Source organism: Ceratotherium simum, chromosome 11 (assembly GCF_057802395.1).
Source record: "Ceratotherium simum simum isolate JZ-2026a chromosome 11, ASM5780239v1, whole genome shotgun sequence".
NCBI classification, from domain to species: domain Eukaryota; kingdom Metazoa; phylum Chordata; class Mammalia; order Perissodactyla; family Rhinocerotidae; genus Ceratotherium; species Ceratotherium simum.
This window is the reverse complement of record NC_141910.1, coordinates 40762407-40784890: the sequence shown is the minus strand read 5'-3', so window position 1 is coordinate 40784890 and position 22484 is coordinate 40762407. Positions and strand designations below refer to the sequence as shown.

Below are 22484 nucleotides of genomic sequence, written 5' to 3'. Positions count from 1 at the left end.
AAGTTTCCCCCAATGTAAGATAGTTAAACTCAAACATCCTGTATCATTTTATGCCAAAAATTATTACACCATTAACCAGGGGGCTACACTGGTGTCCATTTTAACGAGAAATTTCATGTTGGAGTCGTCATTTTACTGTTATTTAAAAGGAGAACAATGATTCAAAATGACAGAAGCCAAATTTCTTTGCTATCTCCTGTTGCAGGGAGTAAGTTAAAGCATGGGATTTTTTTTTTTTTTAATTGATGTTTTAATGGTTTCTAACATTGTGAAATTTTGGGTTGTACATTTTTGTTTGTCCATCACCATATATATGACTCCCTTCACCCCTTGTGCCCCCCCCCACCCCCACTGCCCCTGGTAACCACAGTCCAGTTTTCTCTGTCCATGTGTTGGTTTATATTCCACATATGAGTGAGATCATACAGTGTTTGTCTTTCTCTTTCTGGCTTATTTCACTTAACATAATAGGCTCCAGGCCCATCCATGTTGTTGCAAATGGGACATTTTTGTCTTTTTTTATGGCTGAGTAGTATTCCATTGTATATATATACCACATTTTATTAATCCAATCGTCAGTCGAGGGACACTTAGGTTGCTTCCACTTCTTGGCTATGGTGAATAATGCTGCAATGAACATAGGGGTGCATAAGCCTCTTTGGATTGTTGATTTCAGGTGCGTTGGATAGATTCCCAGTAGTGGGATGGCTGGATCATAGGGCATCTCTATTTTTAATTTTTTGAGGAATCTCCATACTGTTTTCCATAGAGGCTGCACCAATTTGCATTCCCACCAGCTGTGTATGAGGGTTCCTGTTTCTCCACATCCTCTCCAACATTTGTTGTTTTTTGTCTTGGTGATTATAGCCATTCTAACGGGCGTGAGGTGGTATCTTAGTGTGGTTTTGATTTGCATTTCCCTGATGATTAGTGATGTTGAGCATCGTTTCATGTGCCTATTGGCCATCTGTATATCTTCCTTGGAGAAGTGTCTGTTCATTTCCTCTGCCCATTTTTTGATCGGGTTGTTTGTTTTTTTGTTGTTCAGTTGTGTGAGTTCTTTATATATTATGGAGATCAACCCCTTGTCAGATGTATGTTTTGCAAATATTCTCTCCCAGCTGGTTGGTTGTCTGTTCATCTTGATTCTGGTTTCATTTGTCTTATAAAAGCTCTTTAATCTGATAAAGTCCCACTTGTTTATTTTTTCTTTAGTTTCCCTAGTCTGGGTAGGCATGTCATCCGAAAATATCCCTTTAAAACCAAAAGCATGGGATTTTAAAAGGACACATTTATAATGTGTGCACATCCTGTTTTAGCAGCTAATAAGTTGAAAAGCTTAAAGGAAGTAAGCTAGGTGTAGGCTTTCAGGAAAAGTCAATGTAAACTCAAATCATTCTTGTTATCTTTATTTTCTGCCTTGAACAGTAACAATAATAATAATGGTATTCTATCCTGTTATACCAAAGATGAAACCACAGAAAAACAGCTTTGGGACATCTTGGCCTCACCTCAAATAACACTCCTTTGGGATATGGACACACCTGTGTGAGCTAGTGGATGGGGAGCAGGGTGCCATTGGCATATGGAGCAGAATAGTGGAATCAATCGCTTCCTCCTTTGTCTTCCCACGTCATTCTGCTTATGCCCCCATTATAGAATTGGCCATGTTGTGTTTAGTAATTAATTTCTATTCCATGCCCCTAGCAAAACAGTGGGCTCCTAAAGGGTGGAGCCATGTCTTATTTGTATCTGGATCCTGAGCATGAGATGGGCAACTGGGAAGTTCTTGGTGCACCGGGTGATCGCTGGTCCCCTGGAAACCAACACTACCAACTCAACAAGAGCCCAACAAGCATCAGCGTCTTTCCAAACCCCAACTCGGATCTTGGCTTGGCAACATTTATTCCAATTTATAAAGAGGCTTCATTCCAGAGTTACAACCAAGGCTTCAAGCTCACTGCTGGGAAATACTGCACATTAGCTAAAACAGAAAATCCCAGCCAATTTCCTCCCTGGCCATGAAATGGAGGATACTTGCCTTGGGTGTTTGGTTTATAATCAACAAGAGCAGCACCTGCTTATTCTGGCATCCCAATATTCATCAGCATCATCTACCTCCGTATCTGAGATTTGATCCAGATATATTCTGAACATTTTTATCCAGTTTGTTGCCTGAATTCATTTACATGACCTTTCAGAGCAAATTGAATACTGGTCTCTCAGAAGAAAAGAAAACCCTAAAGTAAAGACACAAAGGGTAAATTCCAGTAATAAACGGCCTCTTAAGCACAGTGTCAACACTGATGGGGACTTTCAGGATTATATGACCCACTCCCTCATTTTTTTCAGCAAGTGACTTGGCCAATGTCACATGGCTATGTAGCAGCAAAGCAAGGACTAGAACTTGGGTCTCTACACGCCCACTGCAGTTAGAGTACCAACCGCCCTAGTTTGCCCAAGGTTTCCCAGGACATGAAACTTTCCATTTTTAAAGCAGGACAAGTCCAGGCAAACTGTCTCTGCTTGCCTGAGACTGAGAGGTTTCCCAGGATATCAGACTTTCAGTGCAAAAACAGGAAAAGTCTCAGACAAACCAATACCCACTTGGTCACCCTAAGTCTAATGCTCTCTTAACTACATAAATCTGCCCCTTTTATCAGTGTGATAGAATATCACTGGTTCTGCCTCAAATATTTAAGCCCAGGAAGAGCCCAGCGATAAGAAATAGAGTTTGACAGTGGTTGCAGAGCAGTGTCCAGGGGGATAAAATTCTATCCATGAATTATAACACACAAATGATCAAAACTAAAGCCTAAAGATTCTCTGAATTTTTAAGAAGAATTTTCAGGTCTTTAAAAATTAAAAGTTAAAAAAATTCAAGAAGAAGAAAATGAATATCATGAAAATGAGCACTATGAAGCCAGTTCTGTTTAAGTACCAAACTATTATTATATGTCCAAACTAATCAAGTTGTTGCTGCTGAGAAAAGAAGGCCATGGAAGGTTCACAAAGTTATGCTGATTAATTATCCCGAGTCAATTCAGAGTGCAACTATTACTCATGAGGCACTCCTCTGACACAGTAATTAGCCTACAACTCCTGTGATTCCAGGGAAGACTGCAGAGTCTGTTTTTAAAACTCCTACAGCATTTCCCACAAAAGGGAGCTGGAATTGATATTTCAAGGTCTTTGAGGGGACTTGGCATTCTGTGTATGTGATATTTCTACTCATGAATAAGTTAATTTTCTTCCCTCCAACTTCAATCAGCAGTCTCACTAAACCAGGTTGTCGGGGGGAATTTCCAGCAGAAAATGTTGCTGGATTGGGCCAATCCCATATCCATGAAGTCATAGACTAACCACCAGACACTTCGTTGGGCATTTCATACATGCACACTCTCATCCTCACACCATTCTTCAAGGCCAATGCCATTATTCCACATACATAAGTGAGAAGCTGAGACTTCAAGCACTCACTGGCTCCAAGACCACAGAGCCAATGAGTGCCAGAGCCAGTTTGAATCTGGGTCTCTCTGGCACCCAACTCCAGGCCCTTCCCCTGAGTAGATCTCCTCCCTGACCTACAGTCACTGCAAGAGAAACCGGTCAACAGCCATGTTCTGAGAAGTTTGCATTTGTAAAGGATAACACATATCAAAATAAATAAACCCATTAAGGCATTTTCCAACATAGCCACAGTTAATAAGCTATGAAACATGACCTTAAATTTGGTCTGCCATGGAAATGGCAGTCTCCATTCTCTTCTGGAGAAGAGAATGGAAATCTCTTCTCTGATTACAGGGTGGCTAATATCGCTAAACAAATCCCTACAGTCCATACTCCATATGGGGACAAAATCCCTTGCACCACTGAAAGTGGTTCTCTGGACTTTTATACTTTCATGGGAAATACAAGAGACAATAAGTTATAACTCACCAAGTTACAAAAATGGAAACCTGGAGGGGCTGGCCCGGTGGCGTAGTGGTTAAGTTCACACGCTCTGCCTTGGTGGCCCTGGGTTCGCAGGTTCAGATCCTGGGCACCGACCTATATACCACTCATCAAGCCATGCTGTGGCGGCATCCCACATACAAAATAGAGGAAGACTGGCACAGATATTAGCTCAGCGACAATCTTCCTCAAGCAAAAAGAGGAAGATTGGCAACAGATGTTAGCTAAGGGCCAAGCTCCCTCACCAAAAAAAAAAAAAAGAATGGAAACCTGGAATACATGCTTTCCTGAAAATAACTTTTTACCTTTGGCTTTCTCCTCTTTTATTCTCTCTCTGTAAAAAACAAAGCAAAATCAAACCCAAAAGAAACTTTCAGTAATTTTAGCTGGAAAATTAACATTCCAGATTGCTCTTCTTCCCAAGGATGATGATAATCTGATTTACTGCCTCCTTGCCTGGTTTAAATCCGTAAAGAACATTAAGTACGAGTTCTAGATATTTTAAAAGACAATTTACTATTGAAAAGGGCAATGCTGCAAGGTTTCAATGCCCCAACTATTAATAAATCCCCTTGAGTCTTTGAAATTTTCACAGCAAGATCATCTGAAGAGCAAGTTCCCTGCCCCTTGGGATTGAGCACCGTGAGTTTCTAACCCAGGGGTCTTGTCCTATTAACTTTTCTTTTTGTGCATTTGGCAAGTATTTCTGCCTCCTTCGCTCCTGCAGCTCTCTGGGGTAGTCCTCTCTGTCATCAATGCACAGCCTCACTCTCTGCAGCGGGTCCCCTGGTGAAGAAAGGTCTTTTGGGAAAGCAAGGAAGCACATCCAGAATTCCTTCAAATTCTAGCATTTTGTAGAGAAATTACATGACTATTTTTAAAAACAAGGTTTGAGAATTACAAATTTGCAGCTATCAGAATTTCTTAGAGGACTAAATCGGAAGCAGGGCGGCAGAGGGAGATTTCATACACACTGAATAATCGGAAAATGCAGAGTTTTACAAAAAGATAATTTAAAAATGATTTCTCTACTTCTAAAAAGGGTTCACATAAAAGCTCTTAAAAGGCAATTCTCCCTAGTCCACTCCAAACGCAATTCACATTATGATGCAGTTAAAGCAGGACACTTCAGGAATTTGAGTCTTACAGTGGAACACTGTGCTTCTACAATACTCAAAAGGTTTACACCAAGCGTGAAAGTCCCTCGTGTATGGAACCCACCTGACCCACATAACCAGGGAGAAGTGAGCCTGTGTACCTTTGGGGACAGGCGGGAGTGTATGAGCTGCTCCCAGCCCTCTCTGCGGCACCAGCTACTCCTCCCGCTCAAAACCCAGGGCCCGACCAACCAGCTCCTCTCTCCTGCTTTGCCAGCTCATCTTTTAGCTTGGTCCCTAGTTTATTTGCAGCTCCCCTCAAGGTGGACAGAGGAAATGAAACCAGATGAAATCAAAGCGATCATTGTTGCTGCCTTTGAACAGCTCTGACGAAAGACTCACTACGTAAGAGAGGCTGTGGTTAGCACTATTGACAACCAGGACGGAGGATTCTATGTGAATTTCCATTATCCATGCTAAACTTCTCTCTCTCTAGCCTGACTGCTGTCAAGTCTCCAAAAAAAAAGATAACCTGCTCCCCTCAGAATCATGATCTCTGACACTCTCAGCCCTTCTCCTTCTGCTGATTTGAGAAAACTGCTGAATCACTGGCTTGCTTTCTCAGCAAAGAGACAATCCGGTTGCAAATTTCCAAAGTCCTATGCGCTCATCCCTTCTATCCCAGCCCAACCAAATGGTGGTTCTTACCTCTTTCTTTGTCCAGAGAGAGAGGGCACTTTTTCTTCCAAACACCTTAATAACTTTCCCATCACTCTTTGTCACTAAGGAGTCAGTCCCCACCTCTGTCACTAGCTCTTCTTCAAAAAATAGTCTGAGCCAAGGCAAGCTGGGGCTGCCTGGAGCCATGCAGAGGCAGTATTCTCCTGTTAAGAGTCTGGACTGAGTGACTATCAATTATTCACACACCCTCCCCCCTGCAATAATAATCAACCCTTTATTCAGATGCAGCAGTTTACAATGGTCTGTCCAAGGAGTTGGCTAGGTCCCCGTCTGCCAACATGAACAGTAAGATGTGGAAAAGGAGCCCAAAGAAATACTGAGAGCACCAGGCTGGGAGTCAGAAACTGAAACTGACATTGGTTAAGCCTTGAGGCAAAATCTGAACTCAAGTCTGTTTGGCTCTAAATCTCATGAACTTTACCACAATTATTCTACTTCCCACATTAATAACACACTAACAGTTAATACTGTGCACAAACTGTATGGTGGGTGCTTGACTGGGCATTGCTATACTCAATTTTTAAAGTTAAGGAAACTGACTTCGGTAAAATAAGTGTTAGTACCAATATTTGAACCCAATTCTGTCCAACTCCAAAGCCAGCTGTGGCACCATTCAAATGTGTAATGAACAGAGGCAGGTTAGAATGAGAAAAGGAAAAAGAACTGTGACCAGAGCCCATGACTGTGGAGCTTGCTGGTGGCTGAGCCGGGGCAGGACTGTTGATGTTGGGAGGAGGATGGAGACAATGGCAGAATCAGGTGGTGGCAGCATGGGCTGGGAATGCATCAGCAGTGCTTTGTGCCCTGTGGTATGCCCTCGGAACACAAGGAAGCAAAGAAACATTCCATACCGTCAAGGGGCGGCAGCAGGAAGGGACCAGAGCAAACCCATTTGGAGTCAACAGCAGGAGAGTATGACTGGGCAGCAGCCTGAAGAAGCCAGGAGGAGAGTCAAAGCAAAGCCTGAGATGCAGTTCTTTCAGAGCACAAATGTCACGTGGGGTGGGAGGAGGCTGGCGAGGCACCAGGCATGTCTAGACCCAGTAGCCACCAGGGAGTGGCCGACAAACTCCATGGTATTCAAAGTTGGCCTCCAACAAAATTTAAATGAGTGAATCACGTTAAAAATAGAGGAGAAGAAAAATGTCAAGACCCAGGAAATCGGAGTAGGACCACAAGCTAAGAAGGCTCTGGACAAGAACCTAACCCCAAGCTCCCCAATAGCACTCAAGCCTGGGAGAAGAGAGCTCTCCGGCCCCAGGGTCAGCCCCAGCTGGTCTCCAAGCAGGCAAGAATGCTAGGGAGTTGGGTATAGCTGAGAATCAGACGTGTTGCCAAGAAGCTCCCAAAAAAGGCATGGGAGCCTTTTATTCAGCCATTAATCCCCATAAAGGTCATTATATTGGCTATAATGGGGGGATTTAAACACCAAATTATACATGAAAGGATCCCTGGGCTGTAAATGAGAATAGTGTAGAAGATTAATCTCAGTCCTTTTGCCAAAAAATCATGTTATTTATGGTAATGTGTACAAAATACTATGATGCATGATATAGAACCCAGGAGATCCACATAGTTTGGGCATAAACTATGGAGAAGACCCGTGCTTTCTTCTTCCTACTTCAGCCATCAGATGGCTTCAGTCTGAGATTCAGTCCACCCTCCATTCTATTCCCTGCTCCTCTCCAACCCCCAATCCTCAGTCTCTCTTCCTACTTCTTATTGGCCATTATCGTTTGAGTGCACAGGTGTGCAAAGCAAACATTCTAGGAGCCTATAGGTGAGGAGACCAGAAAAGAGAGAGAAGGCAGTATCTGATGTCTCAAGGCAATGACTTGGAAGGCAATGAGTGGGATGTAGGTAAAGAAGCCGTCAACCTCAAAAGCAAGAGAGCATGACACTGGCCCAGTCAGAGGCTGATGGTCATCCTTCTTCAGCCGCTGGAATAGGATCTTTGAATCATAAATCAGCATTTATCCTGACCCTCTGGATGTCTAGAAGATTGTTTGGACAGACAGAAAAGACGCTGTCACTGCCATTGAGGAAATTGCTGTCTTGTAAGCCTTTATGGGCCTTTATAGCCTCAAAGATTTGTCCCAGAACTGGGGTCCAACATCAGAGCAAGACTTTGGATGTCTAGGAGATTATTGGGACAGAAAGAAAAGATGCCGTCACCGCCACTGAGGAAACTGCTGTCTTGTAAGTTTTTATGGGCCTTTATAGTCTCAAAAACTTGTCCCAGAACTGGGGTCCAACGTCAGAGCAAGACTTTGGATGTCTAGGAGATTATTGGGACAGACAGAAAAGATGCCGTCACCACCATTGAGGAAACTGCTGTCTTGTAAGCTTTTATGGGCCTTTATAGCCTCAAAGACTTGTCCCAGAACTGGGGTCCAATGTCAGGGCAAAGGAGAAGAGGACTGTCATTCCCAGGGGTGTGAGAAAGCCTCAAAAAACTCTCCTCCCACTGACCCCACACAAACGGTACAAGCAAATTCAAGAAGGCTGAGAGGAAGGCCTTAGACTATAGCTCACAACTACAATTAGGACATTAGCACTGCTGGGGTTACACACTCCACCCCAGTCAAGGTTCCTCAGGATCACCAAAGGCCAAGCCTGTGGGAAGAATAGCAATAATACCATATTATCATCAAATCTAAGATGTCACCAATTGTAAAATACATTCTGGTTTCAGAGATAAAATTTGAAAGAGTGGCTTATGGTGATTGGAAAATGATATTGATTGTGCAATGCATCCCAATTTCAGAGATACTAAAACGGAAAAAAAAAATGCAACTTAGAATCAATGAAATTCAGTAATACCACCTATGGCTGGCATTACTAAAGTTCAATAAGTTCTTGTGGCATGACACTTCTATCCCCTCTAAAGTTAGATAAGATCATACGACTGGTTTTGGCCAATGAAATGTGAGCAGAAGTAAATGTCACTTCTAGGCCAACATATGTAATTGCCAGTGTTTGACTTTCCAGCACTCTCCTCTCCTGATGCAGTAATGACGGAAGTACATGGCGGTTGCACATGGCAAGGGGAGCATCACAAGAAGATGGAATCTTCAGAGAAACTTCAGTGAGAAGAGTCCCCCTGCCATCCCATCCAATCCATTTTTGACATGTACTGTGAGAAAAAAATAAAGTTTTGTTGTTTTAAGCAACTGAAATTTCAGGATTGTTTGTTACCACAACATAATCTAACCTCTCCTGACTGAATACCATCTTATATTTGAATAAGGCATTACCTCATTTGGTCTTCATAATTATACAATGGGGCAGGCAAGGCGTGTACTTGTTAGGGAAGAGGGAGAAATCTGCCCCCACTCTTTCCCTTAAGGTTCTTATGGCTGGCCAAATAATTAAAAAAGCAGGTTAGCAGGAGAAAATAAAACAAAGTTTAATAACATGTATATACGGGAGAGACCCAGGGAAAGTGAATAACTCAACAAAATGGTGGAGGTTCTCATCTTAAATACTATATTCAGGTAAAGACAAAGGAGGATGTTAGGGGTGGGGGGAGTCAGCTATGGGAGATTACCAGAAAAGCACAGTAAACAAGAGTATGCAGATTTAAGTCCTCACTTTCCACATTGATAAGAGTTTCTAGAGATAAGGTCATCCCCGCTTCCTCCCCGGTACAGCGAGGGAGATACCTTTACACATGGAGATTTCCCTTACAACTGTAAATGTTTCTTACAAAGGGTAACTTCTACTTTTACTTGTTTTTCAGAGCTTTGACAAGAATGGGCTTAGCAAGGACCCTCCCAGTCTATCCATACCCAGAGTTACCTCTGGTGATGGCCTGTCCTGGGGACAGGCCTTCTATCTTAAATTCTTTTAGGCAGTTGGTTGGGGGGAGGTCAAAGTTTCTTTCAGACTCTTTTGTTCTTGAAAATAATCAAGGTAAAGAGATATATTTTGAAGTGGCCAATTCTGATTCCCCACACACACCCATTTTAAAAATGAAAGAAATTGAGGCTCAAAAAAGATTAATTGAATTGGCCAAAGTCATATAGCTAACATGGGGGGTATTTGGGACTAAAATTCATATCCTCTAACTAAAGAATGAGCCCCACAAATTGTATCCCTGTCTATCTCTATCCTGTCTCCAGTGTCTCCAACTCCTTGCTCCACTGCTCATATGAATACACATACATACATACATACCTTGTTTGGGCAGATGGATTTTGAATCCCAATCTCTTTCCTTTAAGCAGCAGCAAAACGTGCAAGAATCTGGCCAACAACAGAGGTTGAGACTTAGAATACGGGTGAGAACTCAGGACTGGCTGCAATGCCACAGCAATGTATTTGTAGCCGAAACATGAGTTGATAAGTTCTAGAAAGGTAAAGAGATAAATGTCAAGATGAAGAGTATTTTCACAATCAGTGGGTAAACAGTGAAGTTGGGGGGAACATAAAGAAGATATATTCTTCATATTTTGCATTTCACTTCAGTTTCCTAAACATACTTTTACATCCTGAGTGGAAAATTAGACCCAGTTGCTGTTTGCTATAAAGTTGCCAGCAATCATGGAATGGCATCTAGGAAATTCTAATCTCTTACTAAAGCACATAGACAAGAGACTCAAAAAGAACAGGCAGCCTCCTGGGGTGCCTGACCCCATCACTGCCACTCTGATTACATTCTGTGCTCAGAACCCCAAACTGTGCAAACCAAAATGATTTCCCCGAATCAACACTGTGCTGAGAATTCAGTTACTTCATTTCTAAGCTAGGGAAAGGAGCTTCCCTAGAGTCAACTCCTAAGGCCAAAATACAAACAACTGGCTAGTGTCAGCAACCAGCTTCAGGGCTTGCCCTTGGTGCCCCAAGCAGGCCCAACGTTTAATTTCAAGAAAAGGAAATGAACGTTATAATTTCCCCATTTTAGGGCAGCTCTCAGGGCTATTCCTCTCTTCCATCACACTCTCTCCCTCAATAGACCCCGAACCGTGAGCACAGTGCACTCCCAGAGTGACGGCTCCATTCATGGTCCACACTTGGTTAAGCACCTTGTTCAGAAAACGTGTGAAACCGTCCCTGAGACAGGCATGTTCGTAGCCAGAGTTGTGAGTACGATCTTGTCAACCCCTCCAAAATTCTAAGCAAAGAAGTGCTTACAAAATAACTGCCTAAGTCCCTATTTCCCTTATCTGGTGCCCCAATAACTCTGGCTACCTTCAGTAACTCAGTAAGCTAACCTTCCCAATATATAAACACCAGTGTACAAGATAAAAGCTGTCTGAGTCTTATACACCTTACCTGGGATGGAGCCACATAATTTTGTTAATGCTAAGCATTTTCTTCTTAGAATGGTAAGCTTTTCTTCATTATTTTTTGGCAAAATAGTAAATCTGATCACTATGGAGCCAGAGGAATTCTCTGGGATTATAGGATTGGATATTCATATTGTCTTGCGCAGTAAAGTAAATATCCACAAGGCAGAAATTAGCCCTGCCTAAGAAGATTCTGTGCCCCTTTTCTCTTACACAAAAGCACTATTTTCCCACCGCAAGGCCTTGGATATCAGTTCCTTAGATAGAGCCCAAGACGATCTGCAGCCACAGAAAACGTGAACAACGCTTCTTAACCGCTTGGGGGTTTCTAGCCTCTTCAGAAATTGGTTGAAGGCTGTGGACCCTCTCTCCAATAAAATACACACAGGCACACATAAAGACTGTTTGTAATTTCAGGATGTTCACATCTCCCTAAAGCACATCCATTTCTTCCCTGCTTTGACCCTAGTCCTAACTGTCATTCCCAATGAAATGGGATGTTCATGCAGGAGGTGTCAGCTCAACCCATCTGATGATGTTGCCCCCTTTCTCCCATAGGAGCTTGTTACTCACCCCAAAAGAGGGTACTCTCCTTAATTCCTCTGAATTTCAGTTCCCCCACAAAATGGGAACTATAATATGTGCCAACCCACCTCATGGGATATTGCAGAAAACAAATAAGGGAAGAGACAGAAATATACTCTGAATTATGGATCAAAATTGCACGTTTGTGCAACACTGTTGGTGAAGAGCCATGTGTCACCTGTAATGGGCTCCATCCATTTTGCTTCCAACCTCCTCCATCTACGTTAGCCAAACACATCAGATCGTTGATTTGATTTTTCGCAGAGGGCTTCTGGGGTTCACAGTGCTTACACATGCTTTTGCAAATGAGGGTGTGTGTGAGGGGAACTGCAAGACTGTCGATTCTTTAATGACACTGTATTGGCATCTAAGGAACAGCCAAACGTTGCTGCAAACCCAGTAATTCAGAGGCTTCCATAAATCACCCTGATGAGAAAGAAATGCTAAAGCAGGGATATTGCTTTCTGCTGCTTAGAAGAGAGAATGAATGGTTTAAGGGCATATTTTAGGGGTGACCTAGTTGTCCAATAACCCATTCCTCAAGTTGTCATGTGTAATCAGGGACCTCACCAATAGGACACAGGGAAAAATAAAGACAGTAATGAAAATATTATCCTGCGTCTGTCTTAGCTCTTTGTTCATGTTAACTGCTTTAATAGGTTTAGAGTATTTATTTGTACAAATTTATTTGTTAGAATAAGCTAACTGCTGTAACGAATATACCCAAAGATGTATACATGTATAACCTATATAACAGGTTCATGTGCAATAGGAGTATATTTCTCCCTCACATAAATAGTTCAAGGCATTTCCTGTTTGGTTCCACAAAATTGTACGGGGCCCCAGACTGATAGAGACTCTGCCAGCCTCAACACGTGGCGTTCAGTGTTGTCCTGGCATCGACATGTCACACACAGGAGGGTAAGGAGCAGAGAGAATTAGGTTTGGGAAGTTTAACACAGCAGACCTGGAAGAGAGACATAACTTTCCTGCTCACGTTCCCTTAGCTACACTGAGCAGGGGGGGAAACTGAGAATGTAATCTAGCTGTGTACCTAGGAAAAGGAGGAAACGGATTTTCATAAGCATCTAGGTCCCTCTTCCCAGAAATCATTAAAATAATAATAATTTTGAAATTGATTTCTGGCCAATATCTGAGTGAATAAACTCAGCAGTTAATTTACTCATATATTCATTTCCTTAACATGCATTTATCGAACATCTACTCTGTGCTACTCACTCTTCAGGCACTGGGAATACAGTAGTTTGTAAAAATAGCAAAGTCCTTGTCAGCATAGAACTTATTTTCTAGTATGGTCAGACAGACACCAAACAAGAAAAACAAGCAAAATATAAGAGATTTTAGTGATGAATATTAAAAAAGAGGTTCAGACCTTGCTCCTGTTTAAAAAATGTATTACAAAATAATTCAGACACGAAAAGGTATACTACGCTTTTAACTGTGAAACACAAGCTCCCTAAAACTCTCGAGAAATATCATCTCTGCTTTGCTTGACTATCGTGAGACCAGGTCCATAATATTGGAGTCAGCCCTGGAAATTATAATTTTAAAGACATAAACCAACTAGAACATATTCCAAAGAAAGCAACCAGGATGCCAAAGAAAGTTGAGACCACATTTCATATTCAATTATCCATTTATCCATTCAACAAGTGTATTCTGAGCACTGACTATGTGCCAGGCTCTCTCCTCTTCAGAGCAGAGAAAGAACAGACAATAAATAGGTCAACAAATAAATAAGAGGGATTAGCAGTGCGAGGCCTTGAAACCGGACTGAGTTTGGCAGGTTCAAGTACCAGAAAGAAGAGCAGTGCAGTTCAAGCACCATGGACCAGAGAGAGCGGGAGGGCTCAGGTCAAAGGGCTAGGGAGACTGGGTACAGACTTGCAGGCCGTAGTAAGGAGCTTGGATTTTCTTTCCTAAGGGTAATTGAAAGCCATTGGAGTGTTTGAGTAGGCAGTGATGTGATGATCATATTGGTTTCCTATGTTGCAATAACAAATTACCACAAACAGTGGCTTAAACCAACACAAATGTATTTTCTTACCGTTCTGGGGATCAGAAGTCCGATATCAGTTTCATTGGACTGAAGTAACAGTGTCAGCATGACTGGTTCCTTCTGGAAGCTCTACGGGAGAACCTGTTTCCTTGCCTTTTCTAGCTTCGGAGGCCTGCTGCATTCCTTGGTTAGTGACCCTTCCCTCATATCACTCCAACATCTCACTTCCATTGTGATCTCCTGTTTCTATCTGTAGTCAAATCTCCCTCTGCCTCCCTCGTATAAAGACACTAGTGATTACATTTAGGGCCCATCAAGATACTCCAGTATAATCTCCCTATCTCAAGATCCTTAATTTAATCATATCTGCAAAGTCCCTTTTGCCATACATGTAATATATGTAATGTAAATCTGAATGTTCACAGATTTCAGATATTGAACCCGGATATCTTTGGAAGCCATTATTTAGCCTGCCACAGAGCACATGAAGAAACTCCAGCTAACAGCCACATTTCCCAAAATATGTTCTTCAAATTTTGACAATGTTACTAGTTGGTACATGAGTGGAAAAGTCTTCCTAAACAAATTAGTTTGGGAAAATTGGAGTAGGCCAAATTAAGCTGTTTTCCTTACTTCTCAGAACCTCAAATGAAACTTTCCAAAGCGAAACATAGTTGCAATTTATGTGAGCACTGAACCACTTGTTTCCACAGAACGCTTTACAAAACTGATATTCCCTGACACAAATTCTAGGAGATACTGGCCTGGAAAACTCTCAGGGAGGATAAGCTGCTTTGAGACATTTGAAGAACTGTCAAGAAAAAATGAAGTGGCCTTGTGTAAGGCCTTGGATGTGAAACCAGGAATGAAAGGGAAAGAGACAAAAGGTCAGATTTTGGCTCAGTATCAGCCTTCTAAGAATCTGCCAAGATGAAATGGGCTTCTCCGAGATGCATAAGTTTGACCTCACTGGGAACATTTATGATGGTCTATATCAGTGCTTCTCAGATTATACCGTGAATATGCATCATCTGGGGTCTTGATAAAATGCAGATTCTGACTCAGTAGCTCTGGAATTGGGCACATGATTCTCCTTTTCTCGCACGAGGTGATACTGACACTACTGGATGATGAAGAGAGAGCCAAGCATTGGGTAAGTGGTTAGACCCCAGAATAATGGTATATCCTGAGGTCTATCTACTACGGGGATTAGCAGAAGCTCACTGATTATTGAGAGTTTATCCTCAATAATGAGCATGAAATAATGAAACAGTCAAAACTACAGATGCTTGATATTGCAACACAGGAAATATAACCAAGTCAATCAGTTTTGTGTAGTAGGAGAGATTTCTTTCCAAGTTTGTATTAAACTTAGGAATTTCTCTTCCTACCCAATACTTCAGAGATAGACATAGGTATAGATATATGCTTTATATATGAATCTTACTTTTGATCAGATATGGAGTTGGAAACCAGGTAAACAAGCTTGTTAGAATTGTGTATGGAATAAGAATAAATCCATCCAGGATTCCAGAACTGCCATACAATCCAGCAATCCCACTTCTGGTATTTATCCAAAGGAAATAAAAGTACTATCTCGAACTGACAGTGTACTTCCATGTTCATTGCAGCATTATTCACAGTAGCCAATATATGGAAACAACCTAAGTGTCTGTCAACAGGTGAACGAATAAAGAAATATATATATACATATTTATATATATGTATATACACATAATGGAATATTATTCAGCCTTAAAAAGGAAGGAAATCATGCCATTTATGACAACATGGATGAACCTGAAGGACATTATGCTAAGTGAAATAAGCCAGACACAAAAAGACAAATATCAAATGATCTCACTTATATGTGGAATCTAAAAAAAAAAAAAGTTGAGGGCCGGCCCCGTGGCTTAGCAGTTAAGTGCGCACGCTCCACTGCTGGCGGCCCGGGGTTCAGATCCCGGGCGCGCACCGAGAAACCGCTTCTCTGGCCATGCTGAGGCCGTGTCCCACATATAGCAACTAGAAGGATGTGCAGCCATGACATACAACTATCTACTGGGGCTTTGGGGGAAAAATAAATTGAAAAAAAAAAAAAAGTTGAATTCATAGTAACAGAGAGTAGAATGGTGGTTACCAGGGGCTGGGGGGTGGGAGAAATGGGGAGATGTTGGTCAAAGGTACAAATTCAGTTATAAGATGAATAAGTTCTGGAAACCTAATGTACAGCATGGTGACTATAGTTAATTAATAATACACTATATACTTGAAATGTGCTAAGAGAGTAGATCTCAAATGTTCTCACCACACACACACACAAAAGATAACTACAAGAGATGATAGATATGTTGGTTTGATTGTGGTATTCATTTCACTACATATAAATATATCCAAATATCACATTGTATACCTTAAATATCTACAATTTTTATTTGTCAAAGATAAATAAAAATATTTCAAAAATAAAATAAATAAAATACAATTAGTGTTACTACTCTTTGACCACCACCGCCCCCCGCCAAAAAAAGAGATTTTATGCTAGGATATTTTTATGATAACTTATTCTGGGGTTTTCAGCCCCAGAGAGAAAGAGGAATTTCAAAAGACACAGCTGGAAAACAAAGGTTCCAAACCCAATTTCGACACCACCTAGTTGTGTCATCTTTGAAATCGTTTGACATCCTCTCTGAGTCCATTTCCTGTGTGTAAAATAAGGGAGTTGGACTAGATTTATAGACTGCAGACTCTAACCAGAAACAATGCCAACCATCAACTGTTAACTTTCCTAGGGCAGCTCTTTTTCTATTAACAGACCAGAAAGGATACTAAGCAACATAAATGTCTAGCATAAATTTCTTGAGGGCAATGTCTAATTCATATTATAAGGATGCCCTCATCCCATGCACATAGAGGGCATTCAGGAACTTCCTCTTGAAGGATTAGATAATGAAGCCAAGAAGAACCAAAGGAAATGAGGAAAAAATAATAATAAAAAAAATTACTTCTTTGAGTTCCATATGCCGACTCCTGGCTGACAGGTGTGCCTGCCCCCTGATGTTGGTGACTAGACCAGGGTGGAACTCTGGGGCTGGCATTGCAGCAGACACCCCAAGAAGCGTCCTCCTCTTGGTTATGTGAGATGACTTCCTCATGGACTGCTGAAGGTTGGGCACAGCCTCAGGCTTCAGACAGGTTGCTGGAGAGGAAAGGCAAGAGTAAACAGGGTCAGATCTCAATTCCTACTTTGGACGGAAATGGGAGGGTTGGAAATTCAGGCTTCATCTTCCAGTGTACCTGGACAGTGTGGGTGCCATGTCTCCCGATCCCTCACCCTGAGCTACACATCCAGGGGCCTTTAGTGGGGCCTATGGTGATTCTCTGTTTCACCCAGTTTCCCCTAACCTTTCCTACCACTGACCCAGAAGTGATACCAATTAGTCATTTAACAACCACAGGCCCCTACCCTGTCCATCTTCCCGGTCACCCAGGCTCCCAAGCAGCTTCCAGGCTAGCCTAGGCCTGGCCTGTCTCAGCCTCAGCCATCACATCTGATAAGTTGCCAAATTCTGTAGATTCTCCCTCAGCAACATCTCCCACATCCACTTCTTCCCCTGCCTCCAGCCTCCCTGGACAAGGCCCTCATCATTTCCCCCCTAGAGTATTGCAGTCTCCCTCCCCATCATCCCTCAGACATACTAGAGCCAGAATGAGCTCGCTCTCTGAAGCTCAGACCTGATCATTGTCATTCAACTGCTAAAAAAAAAAAAAAAAAAAAAAAACACTTCAATGGCTCCCAATTTTTTGCACAATAAAACCCAAACTACTCATCCAGCATTCAATCTCAAGCTAATGGGATTCTTTTCCATTGCCCTTCCAGACAGCCTCTTCCTGATAAGGTTTCCCCACTATACCCTGTGCTCTCTGGACTCCAGGCCCTGACTTTTGCTCTCCCCTCCACCTAGAAGGTCCTTCTACCTCCCCATCACTAACAGTATCCACTCATTCCACCTTCTCCAAAGCATCCAGATTTCTCCTTAGTCAAAATTTATCTCATTCCTTTGTTTTTATAATCATTTTGCTTTATAGCACATTTAATCATTTGCACTATTTATATTATTTGTCTCTTTACTTTCCTACCACCTGGAGTGGAAGGGATTGTGTTATCATGATCTTGTTATACTCTTCTCACCCCTTTATGGTCCTGAAAGCATGTAGGGTCAAGGCTCTAACTCCAGTCCAATTAGTTTCATCTATAATATCTCATTCAACCCTCACAATAACCCTACAAAGTATTATTATCATTATTATCACATCATTCACTTTACAGAAGAGAAAACTGAGGCACAGAGAAGTGCAACATCTAGCCCAAGGACACACAACTGGTGTGAAGAAGCTAGCGGAGTGTGGAGGTCATGCTTCTCCTACCATATCACACCGCCAAGCACAATGCTTTGCAGATGACCTGGGCCCCCAAAATAGGTGCTAAGTTAAATTTCTGTCCAAATACCATATACATGGTAACAATTATTCAATTGCTACATATAGTAAGGACTAACTTTACTCTAAGGTATTTGATGGTGGCTCCAATCTCTGTTCGTTGCGCCAGATTTTTATTTTTGTTGTTCGCATATCCTGGTCTTCTATTCAGATTTAAAATGAGGAGACATTAGTCTGGGATCTCCCTGTAGAGAACTGGCTGCACCTCACTTTTGTCCAGGACCTCTTCCCTCTTCCTCTCCCGACCTAGGTTGCCCAGTTCCAACAATACAGACAACTCTGGATGGACAAAGATGCAGAGGCAGGATTAAAAGGAGCGGGGTTCTCACATAGGAGCCTTACAGGCTACCTCAAATCGATGGCTCAAAGGTCCACCAACAAAGATCTAGGACAGAGTCTTTCATCTTCCCAGGTCCATCCATCTGCTGACCTCAGACATTACACCAGATTTTTTACAAGTTGATTGAATAATGATACATTTTCCTCTTTTGTCACAACTTGCACTGAAATGATTGTGCTCTGGGCCTAAGAGTGAATGGATATTCTCTGGGAATCTAACAAGCTGACTTTGTTTCTCTTGTATGGGAAGCATTTCAACTAAATGAAAGAAACAAGCTCCATCAACTTCAAGCACCAAGAAGAATACACAATGAATGGCATTTCTTTTCTGCTGGAACATTAATTAATCAAACAGAGTTGACAAGGACAAATGGTATCACAACGCATGAAAGCAAGGGTCTTTGCTGTTTTCTAAACTGTCAAATCAAGTACCCATCCCTGAAGCCTGCTCAGGGGCAGTACTTACAGTTTCTTCGGGTGCTAATTCCCTTTCTGATGTTGCCATAGCAACATACACTTTTTTTCCGGGTTCCCAGGTGAAACATTTGAAGGAAAAACACCTTGTTGTTATTACTGCAGAGACAAGAAAGAGGAGCCTTTCAGTCCTTGGGGACAAATGACAGTATCTTCTATTTGTGCAGCCCCTTCTACAGTAAGAGGATCTTGATGTGTAGACCCTGTGAGCAAGGGCAAGACTTACCTCTATTTTACAAATTCTATAAGCAAGAAAACTGAGACACAGAAAAGCAAGAACTATGAGAAATACAGCATAAGGAAAGATTGGGAAAAAATATAAATGGCCTTGAATTCCAAGCTAAGGGCATTAAACTTAATATTATTTAATAATTACTAATAATATCAACAAAATAACTACTCTCATTTTTTACTATTACATGTATTATCTCAGTTAATCCTTATAACAATCCTGTGAGGTAAGAATTATATTCTTCTCTGCTTTTCAGGTGAGGAGACTATGGCTTAGAGGAGTTGAGTACCCCACAGCCAAGATCACAGAAGTGATAGGAGTCAGATCATGCAGGCCATTTTAAGGGCACTGATGTGAAATGGGAGATTTTGGAATGTTTTAAGAAAGAGGTGACATGATCTTTCAAAAGGGTCAGTCTAACTGCTGTGTTGGAAACAGATTGCAGAGAAGCAAGAGTAGAAGCAAGGAGACCCAGGAGGCTATTGCAGGAATCCATCCAAGAGATGATGGTGGATCTGAGCGACAGCAGAGGACCTGGTGAACAATGGTCACATTCTGGAAAGATCTTAAAGATAAAGCCAACAGGATTTTCTGACTATTTAGACATGGGATATAAGAGAAAGAAAAAAGTCAAGGGTAACTCCAAGTTTTTTGGCCTAAATAATGGAATAATGGATTGCTCTCAACTCAGATGGGCAAGGCTGCAGCTGCTGCAGGTTTGGCAGAAATCAGAGGGACAGGAATTCAGTTTTGGACAGATTCAGTTTAAGAAGTCAATTAAACATCCAAGTGGAGATGCCAAGTAGACAGATAGAATAATCTGGAGCATAAAAGTATGAATTAGACATATCAATTTTGGAGTTGTTGGCATATAGATGGTATTTATAGCCATGAGACTAGATAATATCACCAAGGAACTGAATATAGTTAGAAAAAAGGAGAGGATCAAGGACTGGGCCCTAGGATACTGCTACATTCGGTGATCGGAGAGAAGAGAAGGAACCAGCAAAGGAAGCCAAGGAGGAGTGATGGGTAGAGTGTGGTATACTAGAGGCCATGCAGAGAATGTGTATCAAAGAGCAGAGAATGAACATGTATGTCAAATGCTGCTAACAGTTCAAGGAAGACGAAGACTGACAACTAACCACGGGCTATAACAATGTGGAGGTTATAGGTAACATTGACAAGAGCCATTTTACGGAGGGATTTGAGAAAAAGCCTTACTAAATAGGTTTAAGAGAAATCAGGAGGAAAGAAATTGGAGACAGTGAGCATAGATACCACTTTCTAGGTTTTTTGTTCCAACAGATGCAAAGAAATGAGGTGGCAGCTGGTGGAGAAAGCGGACTCAAGAGAAGATTCCCTATTTTAAGATGGGCGATATAATAGCATGTCCATAAGGATGATCCAATAAAGAACAAAAAAGTCAATGACGTAAGAGAGAAGTGGAGAGTTGCAGTAGTGATGTCCTGAAAGAGCACGAGGAGGATGGGACCTGGTGCATGGTGGAGAGGTTTGATGTGAGTTTGAAGGGCAGACACTGGCAGGTGAGCAGTCTGTGGAAGCCTCTTAATTGCTTGATGTCCTCAATAAAGTAGGATGCACAGTCACCAGCTTAAAGCAATGCTGGAAGTGAAGGTGTCAGAGGTTTGAGGAGAGAGAGGGTCTGAAATAATTCAGAGGAGAGGTGCTTCATTATCTTTTAGTTCAACAATAAGTAGTTAAAATTCAAATGTAATGCAACTGCTTCTATTCTAAGCGTGGAAGGAGAGAAATGCACAAGTGATTTTGTCAAAAGGGGTAGCCATGCCATCATAAGATATTTTCTTATGTAGCACTTTTTTCAAAGATAGGTTTTTATATCCAAGAACAAATTGAAATATTTCCAAGTAAGGAGTTTCCAACGATTGCCTAGGGATGGTACAATGAAATGATAGGATAGTTTTTCTCAAAGGAGAAAAACTCTAAAACCCTGTTCCAGATACTGTAATTCAAGGCCAAATCTGGCCTTTTTCCTCCTGTGCCACTATGATAGTGGTGGCTGGAGCCAGGATAGAGTTGGAATTGATGTTAAGAAAGGCATCAGGGCCGGCACCATGGCTTAGCGGTTAAGTGCACGCGCTCCGCTACTGGCGGCCCGGGTTCGGATCCCGGGCGCGCACCGAGGCACTGCTTCTCCAGCCATGCTGAGGCCGCGTCCCACATACAGCAACTAGAAGGACATGCAACTATGACGTACAACTATCTACTGGGGCTTTGGGGGGGGGGGGCGGGGAAGGAGGAGGATTGGCAATAGATGTTAGCTCAGAGCCAGTCTTCCTCAGCAAAAAGAGGAGGATTAGCACGGATGTTAGCTCAGGGCTGATCTTCTTCACAAAAAAAAAAAAAAAGAAAAGAAAGGCATCAGTATAGAAAGCAGAGTGGAGGAACTTAAAAGGCTGATGTCAGAAAAACACTTGGGATCTAGGGTTAATGAAAAGCAGTGTGGTTAATAATTCAGAAAACCAGAGACAGTTTGCTGTGGCGAGGTCAGGAAGAACAGGGCATTATCTAGGCGTGGACGGGGATGCCCCACCTACTGGAACAGAGCCCAGTCAAGAAGCAGATTCCTATGGGGAGGAATGTGCCCAGTTGCTCTGGGCTTGGCTCTACTTTACCCTGGCCTAAAACTTGACTTTAACACCACTAACTAACCTGCTTATTTCCTCAGTGGGTTCCAAGTGTTACTGAACCACAAACCAAAGAATTTTCACAGCCTTTTACACCTAGGGGCCCAAGTAGTGTAATAGGCACCATCAGAAGACACTGAGACATTTGCCTCTCCGGTTTCTTTTGAGAGGTCATCAATGTTCTTGGCAAGGAGGCATTGGGGTGTTACAGATTCGGGAGCAGTAACGTCATGTGCTCCAGAGTGATTATAAAGAATTCTTTTCTGTATTTCCAGGAAGAGCCTATTTTACTCCAAAAGTATATGAAGTGGTCATGTGGGAATTCATACAGTTGCATTAGTTATCTATTGCTGTGCAATAAATTACTCCAAAACTTAACATCTTAGACACACATTTATTATCTTATAGTTTCTGCAGGTCAGGAACCTGGGTACTGCTTAGATGGGTCCTGTGGCTCAGAGTCACAAGGCTGTGATCAATAGGCTGTGATCAAGATCAGCTGGGGCCGCAGTCATCTCAAGACTCAACTGGAGAAGGATTCACTTCCAGGCTCACGTGTTTGTTGGCAGCATTCAGTTCCTTG

General features: G+C 42.1%; 1 long non-coding RNA gene across 2 annotated transcripts in view; it reads right to left on the bottom strand.

Annotated features, from left to right (window-relative positions):
* Positions 1-1122: 1122 nt before the first annotated feature.
* Positions 1123-22484, bottom strand: part of LOC147915984 (uncharacterized) — a 78830-nt gene continuing 57468 nt past the window's right edge. For both annotated transcript variants that reach the window (XR_015553664.1, XR_015553665.1), the window contains exons 6-9: positions 18993-19099; positions 16693-16886; positions 9972-10142; positions 1123-8928 (exon numbers count right to left, since the gene is read on the bottom strand). This is a non-coding gene — a long non-coding RNA (uncharacterized LOC147915984). The remainder of the gene's footprint in view (positions 8929-9971; positions 10143-16692; positions 16887-18992; positions 19100-22484) is intronic.